The 26240-nt window shown below is 43.6% G+C and overlaps 9 non-coding genes across 9 annotated transcripts; all 9 read left to right on the top strand.

The window, feature by feature from the left end:
* Positions 1-5737: 5737 nt before the first annotated feature.
* trnam-cau lies at positions 5738-5810 on the top strand. Its single transcript has one exon. It is a non-coding gene; the product is annotated as a tRNA-Met (tRNA).
* Positions 5811-6725: 915 nt separating this feature from the next.
* Positions 6726-6799, top strand: trnan-guu. Its single transcript has one exon. It is a non-coding gene; the product is annotated as a tRNA-Asn (tRNA).
* Positions 6800-8112: 1313 nt separating this feature from the next.
* Positions 8113-8185, top strand: trnam-cau. Its single transcript has one exon. It is a non-coding gene; the product is annotated as a tRNA-Met (tRNA).
* A 915-nt stretch (positions 8186-9100) lies between these two features.
* Positions 9101-9174, top strand: trnan-guu. Its single transcript has one exon. It is a non-coding gene; the product is annotated as a tRNA-Asn (tRNA).
* Positions 9175-10487: 1313 nt separating this feature from the next.
* trnam-cau lies at positions 10488-10560 on the top strand. The gene has a single exon. It is a non-coding gene; the product is annotated as a tRNA-Met (tRNA).
* Positions 10561-11475: 915 nt separating this feature from the next.
* On the top strand, positions 11476-11549 carry trnan-guu. Its single transcript has one exon. It is a non-coding gene; the product is annotated as a tRNA-Asn (tRNA).
* Positions 11550-12862: 1313 nt separating this feature from the next.
* Positions 12863-12935, top strand: trnam-cau. The gene has a single exon. It is a non-coding gene; the product is annotated as a tRNA-Met (tRNA).
* A 7098-nt stretch (positions 12936-20033) lies between these two features.
* trnam-cau lies at positions 20034-20106 on the top strand. The gene has a single exon. It is a non-coding gene; the product is annotated as a tRNA-Met (tRNA).
* A 915-nt stretch (positions 20107-21021) lies between these two features.
* Positions 21022-21095, top strand: trnan-guu. Its single transcript has one exon. It is a non-coding gene; the product is annotated as a tRNA-Asn (tRNA).
* Positions 21096-26240: the final 5145 nt, after the last annotated feature.

Below are 26240 nucleotides of genomic sequence, written 5' to 3'. Positions count from 1 at the left end.
CCCCATAAAGGGAGAGATAATTCCCTACCCCCTCTGAAACCTCTTTAATCCGGACTAAATTGAGCTGGATGAGCTGTTGCTGACGCACTGGTGTTTATTACGAGTTCATCATGTTTGTTTGTCTGATTGTTTGTATCAGGGGTCTATATTGGTTTGTCTAACCGCCGTCTTGTGCATGTTTTGTAACAACTAATAATGAATCAGTCCATAGCCAGGGTAAAATAAACTAAGCTTTAGTTAACTCACCAAAAGTAAATGACTGGAGAAAAATAAATAATATATAAATGTAAAGCAAAATTCTGGTAGTATAGATGTGCTGCAAAATGAAAATAAATAGCAAAAGAGTGTTTTATGTCCTGCATCTGAGTGTGCAGAGGAAATGTAAACAAGAAGCACACTGTTCAGGGTGTGCGCTGTAGGTGTAAGAAGAAAATACGATTATATTACTTTAAGAATACATTTTAAATTGTATTGCTGTTATGTTAAGATATGTTTGTGACTTTTATAAACCCTATGCCCCGTCCTGCACCCCGAGACTCTGAGAGGCATCACTGCTAGTCGTAAACAACCTGCCTGAGGAGGTCAGGGTTGCAAAATCTGTCTGCTGTTTTAGGTCAATGTTGTATTACTTGTTTCATTTATTCTTAAATCTATGTATTGTATGGTAATAATGAAAAAAACGTAATGTATTGAACACATTCCGAAACAAAGCTGATAAGACAGAACTAGACTCAGACATAATACAAATTATTGTTGAAACATTTTGCCTGTTGCTGCAAAATGGAAACTTTGTTGATTATCTGTTCCAACTGGCCACTGGAATCAGATAATTAATATAAGTTGAAGTTTTAATTACAGTTTTAAATATAGTTTAACATTCTTTATTAAACTGCTTCAAATGATTTCTCGTATCAACCAATTGGTCTCCATAGACATTACTACAATTATAATAGTTGTTAAACTACTGACACGTTTTCTGAAACCGAGCTTATGAACCAAAGAGTAAAGGTCGCTGGTTAAGCCAGGATCAATATATTTGTTGACGTTTTCATTACAGTGTGCATAATAAATGTGTTAAATGAATTGAGCAATTCTTTAAAAAGTATAATGTTGCAATCTCTTTACAATAAGTAATTAGTTAAAAAAATAGATGTTGTTTTCCAAGGGCCTCTCCTTCACAGCCCTACACTTTAAATCATGAGACTTTCAAATCATAACAGACAGAGATCGGTATCACTTTGTGTTGCAAGCCAAATCCATGTAAAGGTTCTACTTGAGCCCAATTTAAATACCATAAAGAAAGTATTGAACCCAGCTCAAGCTAAATGTCAAATGTATTTAATTAATGTACAAGTGTTTTGATGTATTTAAAATGTTCCAGTCTAGCTTCTTTCGAGTTCAGTCTAAGCAACAAATTGTTTCTCATAACATTCTCACTGCTGTCCCAAATGTTTTAACCTTGGGCAGACAAGCTGTTCACACACCCACACACTTTGGATAAGTAGTCACCTTATCCACATTGTAAATGGTTGCCTTCTTTAAAGTTATTAGTAATTTAAGATTAATTATTAATTTAAATGTGGTACATAAGATAAAATAAATAAAATAACTTGACTTGATCATTTTGTTCACAACATTAGACCTGTCCTCTAATCTCTACTAGAATAAGATACGTGTGCATGTTTGGATGTTTTAACACTCCTGTAATGTACCTAATCTTGATATCCTTTTCATTACAGAGCTGGGGAAATGGTGTATTGATTAGATTCTGATCCGTGCACGTCCAATTTTGACTGACTTTAGTTCTAATGTTAATGTTAATTTGACTTCAACCCATAAGTAATTATTTAAATTAACTCTAAATTTCACATGATGATGGATTAGGGTTCCACATTTCTTCCACTAATTTGTTTTACAATTAGGCCAAAGGTAAAGAGATACATTGATGACCTTGTGTCCCTTTTGTTAGTACGTGGTTCCATTTTGTCTATGGCCTTGGACGGCTTCACTTAAAGTCACCCAGTTCTGCCCTGCTGCAGTCCGGCTGAGTGCAGTCACAGAGATGCTAAAGGCTGCTCTATATGACATTAATGGTGTGATCCGAGAATGGACACCATTTCCTGCTCCCAGAGAGAATGACACTCCTCAAACTGAACATTACAGCTGTTGATACTGTCTCACATGGGTCTGCTCCCCCCCACCGAGCCATGAACTGAAAGCATGACGTCTGCTTTAAACACTTGGAAGCCTCCCTGTCACACCAGCACCAACCCTTGGGTCAGTCAGATGAGACTAACGGCTTCACTTAGGGCATTTGGTTCAGATACATGACTCTCGTTACCGCAGAGTGGGTTGTTTAATAACTCAGATGTTAAAGGGATGAAACTTTTCCTCCCAAATCAGATATGCTTTGTTTTTCAACAAATGTATCAATTTCCTGCATAATATATGTTTATCACAATGGTTTTTTGTAAGCTGCACACAGGTGATACTGAGTCTTCTCGATTAATAAACTATACCATGCTTAAATAGACTCCTAAGTTATTATTTCATATGTACCATATGTAAGAAAAGGGAGGGAAGAGTCAATTATATTGAGTAATTTATTTTATATTGGGTAATTTATTTCTCAAACCTATGTTTTATGGAAGAGACAAAATATTTCTGATAAACTAATATTTTATCAAAAGGTAAATGGTGAATTAATATACATTTAGAATCATTGAGAAGGGGTTATATCCACAGGGACTAGCTCACCTTTAACTTACAATAACATTTCTCTGCTATGGACTGATGAGTATATGATTCTTGCATGTTCAATGACTAACACAAACCTTCAAAATGATAATGTGCATGTGTCTGGAAGGCTCCCAAATAATTCTGAGGGGCCTATTTTTTGTAATTAAATGATAATGTGCTAATCCATTACTTTGAGTTGTCTTCACTCAGAAAAACATCCCTATCAAGTGTTAACCCAATAACTAGGACAGCTCTCAAGGCCAAGGGTCAGAGAGAGAGGGTCACACTCTCCGGGTGCAGAGAGCACCCCCAGCCACGTGCAAGGAAGCACGAGGTCGTTCGAGATGGGATGCTTCTCTTCACCTTTCTGATAAGATGGGGTTCTTCTCTTCATCTTTCTGCTCGGTGGGCTCTAGCAGACAACCCTGCAGGACGAGCGAGGGCTTCAGAGGCTTCTATAATACAAGGTTCCATGTTTCTTGGAGGAGTTTGATGTCTTCCTAACCTCTCCCATCACGGGGGGGACACCTGGAATACGCAGTTGTACTCAAGCAGATAGCAGAAGGAATACAGGCAGATGAGCCTCCGTCTCACTGGGGGATTAACTACAGTGCTCACTGAATGAGCCACACAAAAGCAGAGCAATTGGGGGGTTGAAATATGGCGCTCTGATGAAGAAGAGTTTGAGCCAATCAGCACCTCAGTGCTAATCTACAGTATCAGGATGCCTTTACACACCAGACACTCGGTGTCATAAAGGGAGGAGGAGAACGAAGACTGACGGACATGTTCTTCCAGCTCTCGTACAAAGATGAACTTTGAATTGAATGTCCAGATGTTTAAAGATGTACAATTAATGATTGTTTTTATATTTCCAATGACCAGACATGTGTTAAATAGTGGTGATAAATATATTTTGTCAGATCAGATTACACTTTCACACTAAACAAAATTAATAAATAAATATTTTCAGATTATAAGGTATTGAATAATAAGGTATTTCTAATATTATAACAGATAATGTTAATATCCTTAATCATCCAGCAATCAGGCTTAACAACACTACTCTTTAATGTATTGTCCATGCACAGACAGACCTACAATGATGTTTCAAGTACTGGATTCATTTCAGTTTTGGCCCAAAACAAATATTTATAATAATTCATATAACAATTATGTAGCATATTTGATCCTCAAATTAGAGAAGTATAATTTAAAGAAATTGATATTCTATATTCAACATTAGATAAACACAGAAGAACCCTTTCCAAGTACCATAAGTAGATGTTCAGGTAAGTATGGCTAATAAGAATAATTGATAGACTTAATTTGGTACAGATCAGTTATAGCATTTACAAATGTATGAATTAAAGTTTTAAGAATGTTTAATCTTTCCTTTCCAGGTTTTTACAAAAGTCTTTGAATATTTGCCTAACTTTTCCTTTTCAGATTTTGAACAATGTACTTGACTAAAATGAATGTACTGAGACTAAGTGCCTTACTCTTGGCTAAAGCGTAATGAAGTAAACGTAAAGTAATCCTAAAATTGAGGACACTGCAATTTTGCGGATTACAGATTGATCAAATCACCACTGTGAATTTTATGCCTTAGCTGGATCTCTTATGATCCTAAGTTTTAAATGCTTTTGACTAGTGATTGCCTTAAAGCAAATCTTTAAGCTGCTGCTGGTTTTGATTTTATAGTTTGATAAATGACATTAACTAATGGTTTAAATGATAAAAGATATTAGTTTAAAACAAATATTTTTGCTATTATGTATCTGTGTTTTATGTGTGTTCATTATTGTGCTTATTGACAAAAGATGCTCCAAACACTGATGAGAGATAATTGTTCCTATTATGATTGGCTGTATCAATCATTGTGATTGAATGTTTCAATCTTATTCTACTTTGTGATGTAATTGAATGTAAGGTGAGACCACACTCGAATCTGAAGACACCTATTGATTTAAGTATTGACCAGAATTATTATTAGACTAATGTTTTAAGGTTATCAAAAATGATAAAAAGAGAGGAACTGTTAAGGAATAATTCTTCTAGATATCTAACCTTTTGCTCTGTGACGTTTTATGATCTACTCTGACGTCTGTTATCTCCTTTAAGGAAAGGCCTTGGTGCCATATGTGTTGTTGTCATCAGTTTGTGACCGGTCAACTTGTCTGGCACGAAGGGTAATTGTTGTGAGAACACTGAGGCACTTCTTTATCGGTGTTTGTGGACTCTAGGATGTGAAATCCTTGAGGCCATGAGTGTCGGACGCAGGTGGTTCAGTGTTCCCAGCTGTTTAGTCTACTCCTTCAGAGATGTTGATTTCTGTCTGTGAACCAGTTAAAAGGTCTAGCATAGAGAGAGGTTCTTCAGAATTGACGTGGCAACTCTACCGTGTAGTCAGAACCTCTGACTCTTTGATTTGTGATGTGAATCCTCCGGCCGAATACTCTGAATAAACCCATCAGTGTTTGACATCAAAGCTCCAACTCTCACCGTGTCTCCTTCCTGAGTCGGTGACTCCATGCATTGCTACACAGAAGTTTCCTCCACAACTGTGACACATTACCAGTTGCGCATTTTCCTTCTATCCAACAATTACATTCAAAGGTCATCATGTGAGCATTAGTGGATCAGTAGTTGAATTGTCGCCTGCCACGCGAAAGACCCGGCTCCGATTCCCGGCTCCCGGCCAATGCAGCAGACACCCCTTTGTTGTTTGGAATCAGAGTATAATGCCTGTATAGTCTTTGCCTGGATTTGTGTAGAGTCAGAATACAAAACTGTGGTTTCAGGCTGTTTCCATCCTTCACATACATGGACGTGACCTGCAGCTTCAATGGAGGACAGTGGCATACAGCCACCAGTCTAGAGTTATATATTTTTGCAGGCATACAATGCATGTTTTCATGAAGGACAACCATTCATTTCCGTTGATTTAAATAAAATTACATTCACAATTGGCTGGTTAAGTTGACATAGATTTTATGCCTCGTTGGCGCAGTAGGCAGCGCGTCAGTCTCATAATCTGAAGGCCGTGAGTTCGAGCCTCACACGGGGCAACGGTTTAGTTACCTCCCATTTGCTGTCTGACATGACAGGTTTTTCTCATCCTGTGAGCCTGTATTGACACCATGTGGGACTCATAATTGAAAGGAAGCGAGTACGAGCTAATATATAATTTTGCCTGGACTCAACTAGGGTTAGATAGCCAACTTGTGATGGTTGCCTGTTTCGATCATGGGAGCACAGGCACACAGAGTCGGCTCTATCTTCTAGATACGTGTACGATTTCACCTGGACCCTGATACAGCAAGACACACAGGTATTTGGGGTGTACCAGCAAAGATGTATTGTTGAGCCCGCCACAATAGTGGTAGTTACGATGTCATGTGAGCGTGGGCGGTTGAGTGGTAGAATCCTCGTCAGCCACGTGGAAAGCCTGGTTCCGAACTCCAGCAAATGCAACCTCTGTTGTTTGGAATCAGCCCTTGCAGACAAGGAGAGTGTAAAGCTACTGGGTGGAAAGGATCTTGCCTGGACTTATGCAGAGTCAGATACACAATCCATGATGACAGGCTGTTTCCATCCTAGGAGCCCAGAGACACACGACTCAGCTTTGTCTACAAGACACATGTATGGTTTCCACGGCAATCAGCTAAAGTGAAAAACATTACTCTTTGGCTCTTTTGGGCGTACCAGTAAAGATGTTTTGTGGGTTGTTATAGGTGCTGACTCTGTGGGATTTGAAAACTCTAGTTAGATGCTAGACATCAAATCCATGTAAGGGAGGACAACTGGAATGTATCCCTTCTTTACGGATAAAGAGCTTATCATGAAATATAGAATCAAAGGAGCTTGAAAAATCTTCTATGATGGCCACGCTATTGACCCCCGGCTTTAAGAAGTGAATAGCAAACGTTTGTGGGTGGGGCTTGAATATTGAGGCCAAACACCCTCAAGTTAATGGATCATGTGTCTCTGTGGCGCAATTGGTTAGCGCGTTCGGCTGTTAACTGAAAGGTTGGTGGTTCAAGCCCACCCAGGGACGTTTCCTGCTTCAACTAGCATTCTGATTTGCATAAATTAACAAGCTAGATGCCTTGAAATGCTCAAGGAACCAGAAAAAAAGTATGATAATGACTGTGACACATTACCAGTTACGCATTTTCCTTCTATCCAACAATTACATTCAAAGGTCATCATGTGATCATTAGTGGATCATTAGTTGAATTCTCGCCTGCCACGCGAAAGACCCGGCTCCGATTCCCGGCTCCCGGCCAATGCAGCAGACCAGAGGTCGCGTTAACCGAATATTTTCCGTCTATGACGTAATTTTTCCAAGAATGACGGAAAACTCTGAAAGCAGTCCGTCATTTTGACAGATTAGAACACAACTCGGAACAGCGCCAAAATGTCCACCAGCGGCCCACATTATATTACATCCTTAGTGGCCAGGTCGACTGAGGGCGATCTACTGTACTCTACTGTAACTATTATTTAGTAATTCACACCCCTCTCCAGTTGGTGGCGAGTGTGTGCATATTAAGTAGCTATTGTCTAGTCTTGTATTTAACCTCGTTGATTACCTCGTTGTTTAACCGGCTTTAGCAATCGCAAAATGTCACGGCAGCTGAGTGTCCGAAGCTTTTTTAATAAGCCCAGTAATTGTGATGGTGTGGATAAACGAGGTGAAAAAAGAGGGATTGATGCAGTGGAGGATGAAGGACAAGCCAGTAAGACTAAAACTGACAACGTTCAGCCAGCAGCAGAGGGACAAGCAAGTGGCAAGGAAAAATAAATCATTCATATTCGTTTTGACATGAAAAGTGACCGCACGGTCGGTGTCTCTGTTCATCTTTTTTTTTCTCCATGCCCTTAAAAGTTCTGTATGAATCATAAAAAAAAGGAATGAATGAACATTTGCTGCTTAGTACCCAAACATAAATATTAAATATGTCTCATCATTAAAACATGAAAAATAAAATGACGGGAAATAATGGATTATGACGGAAATGTCACGATCCTGTCCGTCAAAATGACGGACAACGAAAAAGTCTAACGCAACCACTGCAGCAGACAGCCCTTTGTCGTTTGGAATCAGAGTATAATGCCTGCATAGTCTTTGCCTGGATTTGTGTAGAGTCAGAATACAAAACTGTGGTTTCAGGCTGTTTCCATCCTTCACATACATGGACGTGACCTGCAGCTTCAATGGAGGACAGTGGCATACAACCACCAGTCTAGAGTTATATATCTTTGCAGGCATACAATGCATGTTTTCATGAAGGACAACCATTCATTTCCGTTGATTTAAATAAAATTACATTTACAATTGGCTGGTTAAGTTGACATAGATGTAATGCCTCGTTGGCGCAGTAGGCAGCGCGTCAGTCTCATAATCTGAAGGCCGTGAGTTCGACCCTCACACGGGGCAACGGTTTAGTTACATCCCATTTGCTGTCTGACATGACAGGTTTTTCTCATCCTGTGAGCCTGTATTGACACCATGTGGGACTCATAATTGAAAGGAAGCGAGTACGAGCTAATGTATAATTTCGCCTGGACTCAACTAGGGTTAGATAGCCAACTTGTGATGGTTGCCTGTTTCCATCATGGGAGCACAGGCACACAGAGTCGGCTCTATCTTCTAGATACGTGTACGATTTCACCTGGACCCTGATACAGCAAGACACACAGGTATTTGGGGTGTACCAGCAAAGATGTATTGTTGAGCCCGCCACAATAGTGGTAGTTACGATGTCATGTGAGCGTGGGCGGTTGAGTGGTAGAATCCTCGTCAGCCACGTGGAAAGCCTGGTTCCGAACTCCAGCAAATGCAACCTCTGTTGTTTGGAATCAGCCCTTGCAGACAAGGAGAGTGTAAAGCTACTGGGTGGAAAGGATCTTGCCTGGACTTATGCAGAGTCAGATACACAATCCATGATGACAGGTTGTTTCCATCCTAGGAGCCCAGAGACACACGACTCAGCTTTGTCTACAAGACACATGTATGGTTTCCACGGCAATCAGCTAAAGTGAAAAACATTACTCTTTGGCTCTTTTGGGCATACCAGTAAAGATATTTTGTGGGTTGTTATAGGTGCTGACTCTGTGGGATTTGAAAACTCTAGTTAGATGCTAGACATCAAATCCATGTAAGGGAGGACAACTGGAATGTATCCCTTCTTTACGGATAAAGAGCTTATCATGAAATATAGAATCAAAGGAGCTTGAAAAATCTTCTATGATGGCCACGCTATTGACCCCCGGCTTTAAGAAGTGAATAGCAAACGTTTGTGGGTGGGGCTTGAATATTGAGGCCAAACACCCTCAAGTTAATGGATCATGTGTCTCTGTGGCGCAATTGGTTAGCGCGTTCGGCTGTTAACTGAAAGGTTGGTGGTTCAAGCCCACCCAGGGACGTTTCCTGCTTCAACTAGCATTCTGATTTGCATAAATTAACAAGCTAGATGCCTTGAAATGCTCAAGGAACCAGAAAAAAAGTATGATAATGACTGTGACACATTACCAGTTACGCATTTTCCTTCTATCCAACAATTACATTCAAAGGTCATCATGTGATCATTAGTGGATCATTAGTTGAATTCTCGCCTGCCACGCGAAAGACCCGGCTCCGATTCCCGGCTCCCGGCCAATGCAGCAGACCAGAGGTCGCGTTAACCGAATATTTTCCATCTATGACGTAATTTTTCCAAGAATGACGGAAAACTCTGAAAGCAGTCCGTCATTTTGACAGATTAGAACACAACTCGGAACAGCGCCAAAATGTCCACCAGCGGCCCACATTATATTACATCCTTAGTGGCCAGGTCGACTGAGGGCGATCTACTGTACTCTACTGTAACTATTATTTAGTAATTCACACCCCTCTCCAGTTGGTGGCGAGTGTGTGCATATTAAGTAGCTATTGTCTAGTCTTGTATTTAACCTCGTTGATTACCTCGTTGTTTAACCGGCTTTAGCAATCGCAAAATGTCACGGCAGCTGAGTGTCCGAAGCTTTTTTAATAAGCCCAGTAATTGTGATGGTGTGGATAAACGAGGTGAAAAAAGAGGGATTGATGCAGTGGAGGATGAAGGACAAGCCAGTAAGACTAAAACTGACAACGTTCAGCCAGCAGCAGAGGGACAAGCAAGTGGCAAGGAAAAATAAATCATTCATATTCGTTTTGACATGAAAAGTGACCGCACGGTCGGTGTCTCTGTTCATCTTTTTTTTTCTCCATGCCCTTAAAAGTTCTGTATGAATCATAAAAAAAAGGAATGAATGAACATTTGCTGCTTAGTACCCAAACATAAATATTAAATATGTCTCATCATTAAAACATGAAAAATAAAATGACGGGAAATAATGGATTATGACGGAAATGTCACGATCCTGTCCGTCAAAATGACGGACAACGAAAAAGTCTAACGCAACCACTGCAGCAGACAGCCCTTTGTCGTTTGGAATCAGAGTATAATGCCTGCATAGTCTTTGCCTGGATTTGTGTAGAGTCAGAATACAAAACTGTGGTTTCAGGCTGTTTCCATCCTTCACATACATGGACGTGACCTGCAGCTTCAATGGAGGACAGTGGCATACAACCACCAGTCTAGAGTTATATATCTTTGCAGGCATACAATGCATGTTTTCATGAAGGACAACCATTCATTTCCGTTGATTTAAATAAAATTACATTTACAATTGGCTGGTTAAGTTGACATAGATGTAATGCCTCGTTGGCGCAGTAGGCAGCGCGTCAGTCTCATAATCTGAAGGCCGTGAGTTCGACCCTCACACGGGGCAACGGTTTAGTTACATCCCATTTGCTGTCTGACATGACAGGTTTTTCTCATCCTGTGAGCCTGTATTGACACCATGTGGGACTCATAATTGAAAGGAAGCGAGTACGAGCTAATGTATAATTTCGCCTGGACTCAACTAGGGTTAGATAGCCAACTTGTGATGGTTGCCTGTTTCCATCATGGGAGCACAGGCACACAGAGTCGGCTCTATCTTCTAGATACGTGTACGATTTCACCTGGACCCTGATACAGCAAGACACACAGGTATTTGGGGTGTACCAGCAAAGATGTATTGTTGAGCCCGCCACAATAGTGGTAGTTACGATGTCATGTGAGCGTGGGCGGTTGAGTGGTAGAATCCTCGTCAGCCACGTGGAAAGCCTGGTTCCGAACTCCAGCAAATGCAACCTCTGTTGTTTGGAATCAGCCCTTGCAGACAAGGAGAGTGTAAAGCTACTGGGTGGAAAGGATCTTGCCTGGACTTATGCAGAGTCAGATACACAATCCATGATGACAGGCTGTTTCCATCCTAGGAGCCCAGAGACACACGACTCAGCTTTGTCTACAAGACACATGTATGGTTTCCACGGCAATCAGCTAAAGTGAAAAACATTACTCTTTGGCTCTTTTGGGCATACCAGTAAAGATGTTTTGTGGGTTGTTATAGGTGCTGACTCTGTGGGATTTGAAAACTCTAGTTAGATGCTAGACATCAAATCCATGTAAGGGAGGACAACTGGAATGTATCCCTTCTTTACGGATAAAGAGCTTATCATGAAATATAGAATCAAAGGAGCTTGAAAAATCTTCTATGATGGCCACGCTATTGACCCCCGGCTTTAAGAAGTGAATAGCAAACGTTTGTGGGTGGGGCTTGAATATTGAGGCCAAACACCCTCAAGTTAATGGATCATGTGTCTCTGTGGCGCAATTGGTTAGCGCGTTCGGCTGTTAACTGAAAGGTTGGTGGTTCAAGCCCACCCAGGGACGTTTCCTGCTTCAACTAGCATTCTGATTTGCATAAATTAACAAGCTAGATGCCTTGAAATGCTCAAGGAACCAGAAAAAAAGTATGATAATGACTGTGACACATTACCAGTTACGCATTTTCCTTCTATCCAACAATTACATTCAAAGGTCATCATGTGATCATTAGTGGATCATTAGTTGAATTCTCGCCTGCCACGCGAAAGACCCGGCTCCGATTCCCGGCTCCCGGCCAATGCAGCAGACCAGAGGTCGCGTTAACCGAATATTTTCCATCTATGACGTAATTTTTCCAAGAATGACGGAAAACTCTGAAAGCAGTCCGTCATTTTGACAGATTAGAACACAACTCGGAACAGCGCCAAAATGTCCACCAGCGGCCCACATTATATTACATCCTTAGTGGCCAGGTCGACTGAGGGCGATCTACTGTACTCTACTGTAACTATTATTTAGTAATTCACACCCCTCTCCAGTTGGTGGCGAGTGTGTGCATATTAAGTAGCTATTGTCTAGTCTTGTATTTAACCTCGTTGATTACCTCGTTGTTTAACCGGCTTTAGCAATCGCAAAATGTCACGGCAGCTGAGTGTCCGAAGCTTTTTTAATAAGCCCAGTAATTGTGATGGTGTGGATAAACGAGGTGAAAAAAGAGGGATTGATGCAGTGGAGGATGAAGGACAAGCCAGTAAGACTAAAACTGACAACGTTCAGCCAGCAGCAGAGGGACAAGCAAGTGGCAAGGAAAAATAAATCATTCATATTCGTTTTGACATGAAAAGTGACCGCACGGTCGGTGTCTCTGTTCATCTTTTTTTTTCTCCATGCCCTTAAAAGTTCTGTATGAATCATAAAAAAAAGGAATGAATGAACATTTGCTGCTTAGTACCCAAACATAAATATTAAATATGTCTCATCATTAAAACATGAAAAATAAAATGACGGGAAATAATGGATTATGACGGAAATGTCACGATCCTGTCCGTCAAAATGACGGACAACGAAAAAGTCTAACGCAACCACTGCAGCAGACAGCCCTTTGTCGTTTGGAATCAGAGTATAATGCCTGCATAGTCTTTGCCTGGATTTGTGTAGAGTCAGAATACAAAACTGTGGTTTCAGGCTGTTTCCATCCTTCACATACATGGACGTGACCTGCAGCTTCAATGGAGGACAGTGGCATACAACCACCAGTCTAGAGTTATATATCTTTGCAGGCATACAATGCATGTTTTCATGAAGGACAACCATTCATTTCCGTTGATTTAAATAAAATTACATTTACAATTGGCTGGTTAAGTTGACATAGATGTAATGCCTCGTTGGCGCAGTAGGCAGCGCGTCAGTCTCATAATCTGAAGGCCGTGAGTTCGACCCTCACACGGGGCAACGGTTTAGTTACATCCCATTTGCTGTCTGACATGACAGGTTTTTCTCATCCTGTGAGCCTGTATTGACACCATGTGGGACTCATAATTGAAAGGAAGCGAGTACGAGCTAATGTATAATTTCGCCTGGACTCAACTAGGGTTAGATAGCCAACTTGTGATGGTTGCCTGTTTCCATCATGGGAGCACAGGCACACAGAGTCGGCTCTATCTTCTAGATACGTGTACGATTTCACCTGGACCCTGATACAGCAAGACACACAGGTATTTGGGGTGTACCAGCAAAGATGTATTGTTGAGCCCGCCACAATAGTGGTAGTTACGATGTCATGTGAGCGTGGGCGGTTGAGTGGTAGAATCCTCGTCAGCCACGTGGAAAGCCTGGTTCCGAACTCCAGCAAATGCAACCTCTGTTGTTTGGAATCAGCCCTTGCAGACAAGGAGAGTGTAAAGCTACTGGGTGGAAAGGATCTTGCCTGGACTTATGCAGAGTCAGATACACAATCCATGATGACAGGCTGTTTCCATCCTAGGAGCCCAGAGACACACGACTCAGCTTTGTCTGCAAGACACATGTATGGTTTCCCCGGCAATCAGCTAAGGCAAGGCAAGGCAAGGCAAGTTTATTTATATAGCACCTTTCAACACAAGGCAATTCAAAGTGCTTTACAAAAATGGAAGACATTAAGAAAATGGCATTTAAAATCAGTCATTAAAAAGAAAAGATAATAAAATAAACATTAAAAGAAAAAATACATGGATAAAAGTTACAGTGCAGTTTAAGATGTGAATAGTTCAATTAAAAACGGCGACAAAAAGAAAAGTCTTCAGCCTGGATTTAAAAGTAGTAAGAGTTGCAGCGGACCTGCAGGTTTCTGGGAGTTTGTTCCAGATATTTGGAGCATAATAACTGAATGCTGCTTTACCATGTTTAGTTCTGACTCTGGGTACAGAAAGCTGACCAGTCCCTGAAGACCTGAGAGATCTGGATGGTTCATAATTTAGCAGGTCAGACATGTATTTTGGGCCTAAACCATTCAAAGCTTTATAAACCAGCAACAATATTTTGAAATCTATTCTTTGACACACAGGAAGCCAGTGTAAGGACTTCAGAACAAGAGTGATGTGATCCACTTTCTTAGTGTTAGTGAGGACTCGAGCAGCGGCGTTCTGAATTAGCTGCAGCTTTCTAATAGATTTTTTAGTGAGACCTGTAAAGACACCATTGCAGTAGTCGAGTCTACTGAAGATAAACGCATGGACAAGTTTTTCCAAATCCTGCTGTGACATTAGTCTTTTAATCCTAGATATGTTCTTTAGGTGATAGTAGGTGTTGTGGAGATCCAGCACTCACACAACAGGAAAGAATGAAACAGAGAGGAGTCAATAAAACACAAACACAGATATAGCTGATCAGTAATTATTATTTAGTTGTTGCAACAAACAAACAATAATGGGGAGTACATCACCTGCTGCCACAGCAGCCAATCACGGAACTGCCCCCCAATGAATACAAGAAACACAGGGCTAAATATACTTTTCTAAATGACACACGAACATGTTCCCTCAACATGTTTAACGCACACACATTGTCAGTTCTCCTGAACTTGGACATGTTCCAACCTTATACAGTCATACATGTTGCATCCTCTGAGTTCTACATGATCCTAGATTTCATGACCTTATTTAGCAGCTACCACACATGCCAATGTATACAACTGCTGCTGAAGAGTTTCAGCTGGTTGCCTATAGATGGGCCTCCTTCCAGCAAACCAAATGAACACCACACAGTCCACTATACTGTTGCTTAATACCATGTGACATTAATGAATATACCAGAAATACGCTGTAATAAACATTCTGCTATAACAGTAGGCTGATTTAGTAACTGTTTTAATGTGACTGTTGAAACGCAGGTCAGAGTCCATGACTACACCTAGATTTCTGGCTTTATCTGTTGTTTTGAACATTGCAGACTGAAGCTCAGCGCTAACTTTTATACGTTCTGCCTTGGCTCCAAAAACCATTACCTCAGTTTTATCTTTGTTTAATTGGAGAAAGTTCTGACACATCCAGTCATTGATTTGTTCAATGCACTTACTCAGTGTTTGAATTGGAGCATAATCTCCTGGTGAAATTGTTACGTAAATTTGTGTGTCATCCGCATAGCTATGGTAACTTATTTTGTTGTTTTTCATTATCTGAGCCAGTGGTAGCATGTAGATGTTAAAGAGAAGAGGCCCCAAGATGGAGCCTTGAGGTACCCCACATGTCATATTTGTCAACTCAGATGTGTATTTACCTATAGAAACAAAGTTTTTTCTGTCCTTTAAGTAGGACTCAAACCAATTTAGAACTGTTGCCGAAAGTCCCACCCAGTTTTCTAGTCGGTCTAGTAATATGTTGTGGTCAACAGTGTCAAACGCAGCACTGAGATCTAATAATACTAACACTGAAGTTCTGCCACTGTCTGTGTTTAAGTGGATGTCATTGAAGACCTTTACAAGAGCAGTCTCAGTGCTGTGGTTTGGACGAAATCCTGACTGGAACACATCCAAAGAGTTATTTAAATGCAAGAAGTTACTCAACTGTTGAAAAACTACTTTTTCAATGATTTTACCTAGAAATGGCAGGTTTGATATGGGCCTGTAACTGTTCATTACTGAAGCATCTAGATTATTCTTTTTTAAGAGCGATTTAATGACTGCAGTTTTCAGGGCCTCTGGAAAAATACCTGAGTGAAGAGATGTGTTTACTATATGAAGTAGATCTGAGGCCATGCAAGGAAAAACATCTTTGAAAAATCCTGTTGGAATAATATCAAGGCAGCAGGAGGAGGATTTCAGAAGTTGAATAATGTCCTCTAAGTTGTTATCATTAATCTGATGGAATTGTGTCATGGTGTTTGAATAGATATTAGGTGGACATAGGGACAACACATTTGTTGTACCTGATGCAGAGGCACTGACTGCTTGTCTAATTTTCTGAATTTTGTCAGTGAAGAAGGAGGCAAAATCATTGCATGCCCTGGTGGATAGAAATTCAGAGGCTACTGACACTGGGGGGTTTGTTAGTCTGTCGACGGTAGCAAACAAGGCACGTGCGTTGTTTTTGTTTTTGGTAATGATGTCAGAGAAGAAAGACTGTCGTGCGTTTTTCAATTCCAAATTATAAAGGCCAAGTCTCTCTTTATAGATTTCAAAGTGAACATGGAGATTTGTTTTTCGCCACCTGCGTTCAGCTTTTCGACACTCTCTTTTTTCTGTTCTCACGGTCATGGCCTTTCTCCATGGAGATATTTTCTTGCCAATCACTTCCTTTACCTTAGTTGGAGCAATGGTATCTATAACATTTTTAATTTTTGAATTATAATGATCTACTAGCTCATTTACTGAGATGTTAGCAGGGGCAAGTGTGGATGAAAAATTATGAGTAAACATTTCCCTAGTATTTTCAGTTAAATATCGCTTTGTGGTTACCTCTTTCTGAACATTTTTGTGAACCGAAATAGAGCTCTCAAAGAAAACACAGGAATGATCAGAGAGTGCAACATCAGTCACCACAACCTTTGAGATATTCAGACCCTTTGAGATAATTAAGTCCAGAGTGTGCCCCTTATTGTGCATGGGCTCCGCCACATGCTGATTCAGTCCACAGTTATCAAGAACAGTTCTTTAGCCCCTCTGTCCTGGGAGTTGTCAACATGGATGTTAAAATCACCAACAATGACTAGACGGTCAAAGTCAATACACAATATAGACAGCAGTTCAGTAAAATCATCAAAAAAGCTTGCACAGTATTTGGGTGGTCTATAGATATTTAGGAACAGAGCTCGAGAGGAGCATTTCAGCTGAAGGGCCACATATTCAAAAGAAGCAAAGTCCCCATAAGATGTCTTCCTGTATTGAATGGAATCATTGAACAAAATAGCAACTCCACCCCCTTTCTTATGCATTCTTTCCTGACTCATAAAACTAAAGTTGGGAGGGGTTGATTCGATAAGAACAGCTGCACTGTTATTTTGTTCAATCCAAGTTTCCGTTAAAAACATAAAATCGAGATTGTGCTCAGTGATAAAATCATTGATTAAAAATGTTTTTCCTGCCAAAGACCTGACATTTAATAAAGCTAGTTTAAGTTTGTTAAATACACTATCACAGGGGTACTCAAATACAAATCTTAAAGGTCCAAAAAAATTGTTTCAATAAGACAAAGGTCCGTTTATTATGGTCATTCAAACTTTTAAACAATTGCAACAAGATTCTTAACACGAGGTTGCAAAAACAAAAATAATCTGTATGCAGCAGTTTTCATTGTTATTGTGTCTGTGCTTGATCCCTCAGAGTCGCAGTGTAAGAGCTGCACAGTTATGAATAAAGGCAGCTGCACCTTCTTTCATTCAGCATTCCCATTATTGCTTTATAAATGTCTTGCCCTCTTGTGTGTCCACTGAGGTTCGTCAGGCCCAACACATCTTCAACAAACTCCCCCTTTGCCTCATCATAAAAACTCACAAACACCAGCAATTGAGCATTGTCAGTGGTGTCAGTGGACTCATCCACAGCTAAGGAAATGCACTGTGCATTTTGTATTCCATCACAAAGCTGATTAATCAAATCACCAGCCAGTATTTATGTTCTTCTGGTTGCTGTGGAATCTGAGAGGGGGATTTGCTTGATTTGACCTATTATTTCCTCTTTTTGTTTGCCTTCAAACATGGTCTCCATCACTTCAGTCATGCATTCTTTTATACTTCAGTTATTATCCAGTGGAATGTCCTTACCTACTGGCCTAGTTAAATCAAAGTGGTTACTTTTTTTTGGCTGGGCAGTCTAGTTTTACACACCGTCTTATTTGACTTTCTCAGGACTTAAAACTGTTTTTTGGGGGCAGACCCCCACAAAGAAATATATATATTTACACACGTAAGGTCATCCTCTTAACAGTTTTGTATGCTCATCCGTGAGCAGAGCATCAAGTTGACATGTCTATTACAGCTGAATGCGCGATTACCATGTTGTTCAGCAAAACGCCTCACAAACTTATTAAGATCAACAGCTTTAGTGCGTTTTGATTCAATGCTGAGTACAGCCAAACTTGACAGTCTCTTCTCTGTCATTGTAGACCACAAATACCTCATTCCTTCAGTACTTGGGTCCGAATGCTTCTCGTTTTGCGCCGTACCGTTCAAATTAAATCAGGGCCGGGGGAGGGGTTACAAGACGTGCGTCTTGTGCTGCATTCACTTGCACTCGGACATTAGAGACTTTCTCTCATCAATGTCCGATGAGCCACAACTTTTCTTTCAAAACAAAGCTGCCAACTGGGGTGGCAGCTGGGGTGTCAAGGCCTACTTTTAGGGTGGCAGTTGCCACCCCATGCCAACCCGGTAGGTGAAACTAGGCTACTAGCTACAGTACAGATGCAACTAGATGAGCTGTTAACTCTCGCTCTGACTTTTTTTTCTTTTTCCCACCCGCATTACGCGAAGACCCGCCCTACTGTGCCTCTGATTCGCAGACTCTTGGTGGGGGGAAAAAACGCTGACGACATGCTGAATGTGATTGGACCAATGCGTTGTCAGACACACACAGACAGCGGAACAGTCGGACATGCAGAGCACTGTTTGCAGTAGTGATGGGAATTATGGCTCTTTGAAGGGAGCCGGATCTTATGGCTCCGTTCCTTTCAAAGAGCCGTTCAAAAGAGCCGTTTTTTTAAAAAGGGGGCGGGGTTACTAGGTTTATCTGCGAAATAATCACCAGGATAATGATTGACTGCATTGCCAGACCTAATGTCAATAATCTGCATTGTAAACGTGACACAAGGTGGCGCCATATCCATGTCATCATGTCAGTGAATGTACTTTGAATTTACCCTCTGTATGTGTTAAGTAAATAAAGTTGCCTTGCCTTGAATGAAATTCACGCAACTCTTAATATTAGATACTGTGTTTTTAAGTGGCGATGGAGATTATTTGTTGACCCTGCTTTAAAGGATATTTTGCCTTTACAAATGGTGCGCTTTATCACTGCCTGGGTTTTGGTTGAATCCAAATGCTGCTGCGTTTTCGCGTTTGGCTCATTTTCCATCCGAAAAACACATCTACTGTACCTGTCCTGTACCACTTGTTATGACTTCTCTCTCTCGCGTATTCCGTTAAGACCCACCCCATCTCACTCCTCGTGCTGAAACCATGCTGAAACCTACCAAACAGAGTAGGGGCGGGTCTTCACAGAATACGTTTGGGGAACAAAATCAAGCTTTTTAAAAGGCGAGTAGATTTTGGCAGGCAGTGAGTGCAGACCAACGATTGAACGATAAAAAGAACGGCTCTCACCAAGTAGGACTCGGTTCCCCTCGTTCGTACCAAAGAGCCGTTCAAAAGAATCGGCTCGTTCGCGACCGACACATCACTAGTTTGCAGTGGACATAGCGGAGAATTTTGACTCGTTGCGTTGTGGCAATGTCTCGCAGATAACACAGATAACACAGATAATACAGATAATACATATGAAAAGTATAATTTGCTCAGAGTCCAGAGACAGTTGTGGTTCGGTCCGGATCCGGACGTTTTCTGCTTCAACTAGCATTCCGATTTGCATAAATTAACAAGCTAGATGCCTTGAAATGCTCAAGGAACCAGAAAAAAAGTTTGATAATGACTGTGACACATTACCAGTTGCGCAATTTCCTTCAATCCAACAATTACATTCAAAGGTCATCATGTGAGCATTAGTGGATCAGTAGTTGAGTTCTCGCCTGCCATGCGAAAGAGCCAGCTCCGATTCCCGGCTCCCGGCCAATGCAGCAGACAGCCCTTTGTTGTTTGGAATCAGAGTATAATGCCTGTATAGTTTTTGCCTGGATTTGTGTAGAGTCAGAATACAAAACTGTGGTTTCAGGCTGTTTCCATCCTTCACATACATGGACGTGACCTGCAGCTTCAATGGAGGACAGTGGCATACAGCCACCAGTCTAGAGTTATATATTTTTGCAGGCATACAATGCATGTTTTGATGAAGGACAACCATTCATTTCCGTTGATTTAAATAAAATTACATTTACAATCGGCTGGTTAAGTTGACATAGATTTTATGCCTCGTTGGCGCAGTAGGCAGCGCGTCAGTCTCATAATCTGAAGGCCGTGAGTTCGACCCTCACACGGGGCAAGGGTTTATTTACCTCCCATTTGCAGTCTGACATGACAGGTTTTTCTCATCCTGTGAGCCTGTATTGACACCATGTGGGACTCATAATTGAAAGGAAGCGAGTACGAGCTAATATATAATTTTGCCTGGACTCAACTAGGGTTAGATAGCCAACTTGTGATGGTTGCCTGTTTCCATCATGGGAGCACAGGCACACAGAGTCGGCTCTATCTTCTAGATACGTGTACGATTTCACCTGGACCCTGATACAGCAAGACACACAGGTATTTGGGGTGTACCAGCAAAGATGTACTGTTGAGCCCGCCACAATAGTAGTAGTTACGATGTCATGTGAGCGTGGGCGGTTGAGTGGTAGAATCCTCGTCAGCCACGTGGAAAGCCTGGTTCCGATTCCCAGCAAATGCAACCTCTGTTGTTTGGAATCAGCCCTTGCAGACAAGGAGAGTGTAAAGCTACTGGGTGGAAAGGATCTTGCCTGGACTTATGCAGAGTCAGATACACAATCCATGATGACAGGCTGTTTCCATCCTAGGAGCCCAGAGACACACGACTCAGCTTTGTCTACAAGACACATGTATGGTTTCCCCGGCAATCAGCTAAAGTGAAAAACATTACTCTTTGGCTCTTTTGGGCGTACCAGTAAAGATGTTTTGTGGGTTGTTATAGGTGCTGACTCTGTGGGATTTGAAAACTCTAGTTAGATGCTAGACATCAAATCCATGTAAGGGAGGACAACTGGAATGTATCCCTTCTTTACGGATAAAGAGCTTATCATGAAATATAGAATCAAAGGAGCTTGAAAAATCCTCTATAATGGCCACGCTATTGACCCCCGGCTTTAAGAAGTGAATAGCAAACGTTTGTGGGTGGGGCTTGAATATTGAGGCCAAACACCCTCAAGTTAATGGATCATGTGTCTCTGTGGCGCAATTGGTTAGCGCGTTCGGCTGTTAACTGAAAGGTTGGTGGTTCAAGCCCACCCAGGGACGTTTTCTGCTTCAACTAGCATTCCGATTTGCATAAATTAACAAGCTAGATGCCTTGAAATGCTCAAGGAACCAGAAAAAAAGTATGATAACGACTGTGACACATTACCAGTTGCGCATTTTCCTTCTATCCAACAATTACATTCAAAGGTCATCATGTGAGCATTAGTGGATCAGTAGTTGAATTCTCGCCTGCCACGCGAAAGACCCGGCTCCGATTCCCGGCTCCCGGCCAATGCAGCAGACACCCCTTTGTTGTTTGGAATCAGAGTATAATGCCTGCATAGTCTTTGCCTGGATTTGTGTAGAGTCAGAATACAAAACTGTGGTTTCAGGCTGTTCTATTTCGTATATGGCTTCGCCCTCTAAGGCTATCGCTATTGGGTAATCCCCCTGCGCACCCGCGCAGCACTGAAACACTTGTAGTCCACGCCCGCCCGCAAGGTGGGCCCCACCCTCGGGCTCCCTTCCGGTATAAATAGGAAGGAGGCCCGACAATCTGCTCCCTCTTTTTCTTCAGCACCCCGTTACTGAAGCACAAGAGACACTTTCATTAACAGAGCAATCATGAGCAGCAATTGTGTCAGAGATTGTCCCTCATGTGGCTCTGGATACATTATGAGTTACGACCAGCACACGATGTGCGAATCCTGCCTAGGGCCAGAGCACGCATAGGCGGCTCTCAGCCAGCAGGTCGCATGCACACACTGTGAGCCGAGTGCCGGGCAGGTGTCGGACGACTCCGACCCCGCCTCCCTCCACGGTTCACCGTACGGTTCTCCCCTCCCTCCTCTCCCCCGGACGGGGGAGACAGAGTCGGAGCAGGGTGCCGGCTTGGCGGACGAGCACGCGGTCCCCTTCTCCGACACCACGGCGCTGCCGGTGATAGGTGGCATCCTGGGGGAACTACCGGAGATCCTATGCAAGGCGGCCGCCTGCAGAGGTCTCCCCGTTCCCCCAGCTCAGGAGAGGTGTGCTCCGGACGATATGGCCGGAGTTTTTTCGCGGGTGCAGACGGTCAGGAGTGACCCGGTCTGGCCACGCTTCCCCGCCATCAGGAGGTACCAGGAGGGGGCGGCGGCGAACCCGAGGATCCTGAAGGCTCCGGTGGCCACATTTGTTCCCCTCACCAAGGTGGAGGGGTTCACAGATGCTGGTTTCCCAGCCACCCCTTCTTTGGAGCCGAGCCTGACAGCGTTTTTTGGGGTGAGACAGGCCAACGTGATCGCCGGACGGCGCCCTACGTTGGCCTCCCCAGGGACCAGTATGTCACCCGCCAGGCCGACCGGGTGCACCAGTGTGCCTTTCAGGCGTCGGCGTCGGCGAACAACATCGCGCTGCTCTCAAACTCGGTGGTGACGCTGGTGGAGCGGTCCACCACCTTTGCCGCTGATGAAGCGGAGGAGATCGGCAAGGCGGCCAGCAACACATCTCGAGCATGTGCGCCCGCTCTCAGATTGTTTCTCAGAGTGGTAGCGCGTGTGTCTGATGGACAGATGGATGAGCAGGCCCCCCCCCCCCCACAGTTCAATGGGACACAGGAAACACTCCTGTCATCCCAGGAACAGTCTTACGGGGAGTGGAAAAAGACTGGGGGAATGAGACAATCCTCGATCTGTCAGTATTCCACATGCTGACGATCAAACAGGTGCTGGAATGTGTTCACCAGGACGACTGGTTCACTTCCACCGGAGGAAGGAGGATGCATACTTCCATACCCATCATCCCGAATCACAGGAAATTCCTGCGTTTCTCTTTTCAGGGAATATCAGACCAGACAATTGTCTGCTGTTTGGATGTTCCCTGGCTCCTCGCATTTTGTGTAGAGAAGGCTGGAGCCACTACACAGTGACAGAGGAGGGATGAGAATGAGGTTTTTTCTCTGGACGACCTGCTATTTGCTCGCTCGCTCCAGCAAGAGGAAGTCGCTTTACAGACGTTACATCTCGTATCGCATCTGTCAAAGCCTGGGTTTCATAATGAATTTGGAGAAGAGCTGCCCTCTCCCCTCTCAGACATTCATTTATCTGGGAGTGGAATTAAACTCAGCCAGCAGAGCGCGACTCTTGCGGCAGCGAGTGGAGGAACTGCAGCGAGATCTCCTCCGGCGTGTCTAAACCCGCACAGCCCTCTCCGTGACGCAGCTGCTCGGCATTGGCGTCAGCTGGTCACGTGGTGATCCCCATGGGTCTCCCCCACAGGAGGAGACTCCAGAGGTTGGTCATTCGCTGCAGAAGCCTGCTGTTTTAACCTATTGGTTTATAAACTGCATAGCTCGCGGCATTCCTCTGTCCCAGATATGCCTCCTACAGAGCACGGTCATGACGACCATTACAGCATATCACAGAGAAGCCTCTCCCCCCCCGCAGTTCCATGGGATACAAGACTCCTGTCATCCCAGGAACAGTGTCTTGCGCTCCAGTCAGCGCTGCAGGAACTCCTGTTGAAAAAGGCATTTTTTTCAAGGGAGGAAAATCAGGGGTGTTTACTCCCGTTATTTTCTAAAATCCCGGAAAAGAACGGGGGAGTGAGACCCATCCTTGATCTGTCAGTATTCCCATGCTGACGATCAAACAGGTGCTGGAATGTGTTCACCAGGACGACTGGTTCACTTCCATAAACCGGAAGCACATATACTTCCATGTAGCCTATCATCATCCCGAAACTCAGGAAATTCCTGCGTTTCTCTTTTCAGGGAAATATCAGACCAGACAATCGTCTGCCGTTCGGATGTTTCCTGGCTCCTCGCATTTTTTCAAAGTGTATAGAAGGCTGGAGCCACTACACAGAGGAGGGATGAGAGAGTGTGGTTTTATCTGGACGACCTGCTATTGCTGGCTCGCTCCAGGGAGGAAGTCGCTTTACAGACGTTACATCTCATATCGCATCTGTCAAAGCTTGGTTTCCATAATGGATTTGAAGAAGAGCTGTCCTCTTCCCCCCCAGACATTCATTTATCTGCGAGTGGAATAAAACTCAGCCAGCAGAGTGCGGCTCTCGCTGCAGCGAGTGGAGGAACTGACAGCTCCCTATCCAGCGTGTCACATCCCACAGCGTGGTGACAGCCCTCTCCGTGATACAGCTGCTCAGCATGACGTCAGCTGATCACGTGGGGATTCCCCGGGGTCTCCCCCACAGGAGGGGTCTCCAGAGGTGGTTCATTCGCCCACGCACCGACCCCGTGCGTCAGAGGTAAATGTGCTGGAGCTGTTCTCCGGGTTGGGAAGTATTCCAGCACTTCGCCCCGTTGCTGTACAATCAAACATGTGTTGATTCGCCCAGCCAACAGGCCACGGCAGCATACCTCAATCGCCAGGGAGGACAGCCGTTTATGCGAGGAGTACGGAGACTCAGACCTGTGTCACGCACACTGGCGGGTCACGCGCACTGGCGCCTCAGTGGGATTTGGCTTGGTGTTACGCGCACTAAGCAAAGCCCTTTTGAACCTTTAGATCAGGTTCCCCTTAAACTGTTATCAGCCAAAGTAGGCTATTACTTTTGGCTCTAATATCAGCGAAAAGGGTGGGTGATTTGTCCGCTCTCTCTGTGGCTCCGTCATGTCTCCGGATCCAAGGAGATGGCAGTTCAGCTGGGTTACGCCCTAACCCGGCTTCATGCCTAAGGCTAAGGTCATCACAAACTCTTTTAGGTCAAGAGTGATCACCCTGGCTGGCTTCTTTCCCCCTCCTCACAGGTCGGAGGAAGAAGCCACGTCTCATCTCAGCTGTCCTGCTATGTGGCGCGGACGGCTGCCTTGCGCCGTTCTCAGCGCCTGTTTGTGCATTATAGAGAGCGCTCGATAGGGCAGTCTCTATCTGCACAACGGCTGTCACACTGGCTGTGTGAAGCTGTGTCACATATGTCTGCGCTGGGGTGGATCCCCCGGAGAACATCAATGCGCACTCCACCAGAGGAATGTTTCCTCCTCCACGGCTTTGCACAGAGGAATGTCAGTGGAAGACATTTGCACTGCTGCTTCTTGGTCTTCTCCCTGTTCATTTATTCAATTTTATTTGAGGGATGTCTCCCATTCCTCTCTGACACACCCTGTGCTGAGTGTCCTGTCAGAGTGAGTGACGTCAGGGATCCAGCTGTGCGCCTCTCTCCTGCCTCGGCACACGGAGAGTGGCCTGTATTTCCCTTTTATGAGAGGGACGTCCCCCTTTTTCCCCTGACACATTTCGTACGGAATGTCTTGTCAGAGTGAGTGATGTTGGGGACCCAGCTGTGCGCTCTCCTGCCTGTCTGCACGCAGAGAGCTGCTATTCCCCCTCCTTTCTGTCACTGGGCAAAGTGTGACCTTCGTCTCTACTTTCTCACAGCGGCAGGTATGTATTATTCCCAGCCTTCGTCCCCTCATGGTAAATATTCATGTTATGCTATATTCCAGGGACTGTGATGCGCCATTCGCATGGCGCAATAGGCATGGGTTATTATCTGAGCAGGTGTGTCTGTGCTTCTTGTACCGGGGGGACCCAGTGGGGCGCAGACTACATCTTGCTTCGCCCTTAACCCAATAGCGATAGCCTTAGAGGGCGAAGCCATATACGAAATAGAACTGAAGTTACCTACTGTAACTCCAGCTTCTATGAGTATTGGCGTAGCCCTCTAAGTTCTGGGCCCCACTGGCTCCACGAATAGCTGAAGAAAAGTTGTTTTGTGTGGGAGCAGATTGTCGGGCCTCCTTCCTATTTATACCGGAAGGGAGCCCGAGGGTGGGGCCCACCTTGCGGGCGGGCGTGGACTACAAGTGTTTCAGTGCTGCACGGGTGCGCAGGGGGATTACCCAATAGCGATAGCCTTAGAGGGCTACGCCAATACTCATAGAAGCTGGAGTTACAGTAGGTAACTTCAGTTTCCATCCTTCACATACATGGACGTGACCTGCAGCTTCAATGGAGGACAGTGGCATACAGCCACCAGTCTAGAGTTATATATTTTTGCAGGCATACAATGCATGTTTTCATGAAGGACAACCATTCATTTCCGTTGATTTAAATAAAATTACATTTACAATTGGCTGGTTAAGTTGACATATATTTTATGCCTCGTTGGCGCAGTAGGCAGCGCGTCAGTCTCATAATCTGAAGGCGGGGGGGGTTTGAGCCTCACACGGGGCAATGGTTTAGTTACCTCCCATTTGCTGTC

Source organism: Trematomus bernacchii, unplaced genomic scaffold (assembly GCF_902827165.1).
Source record: "Trematomus bernacchii unplaced genomic scaffold, fTreBer1.1, whole genome shotgun sequence".
NCBI lineage: Eukaryota > Metazoa > Chordata > Actinopteri > Perciformes > Nototheniidae > Trematomus > Trematomus bernacchii.
This window is presented reverse-complemented; position numbering and strand designations above follow the sequence as displayed.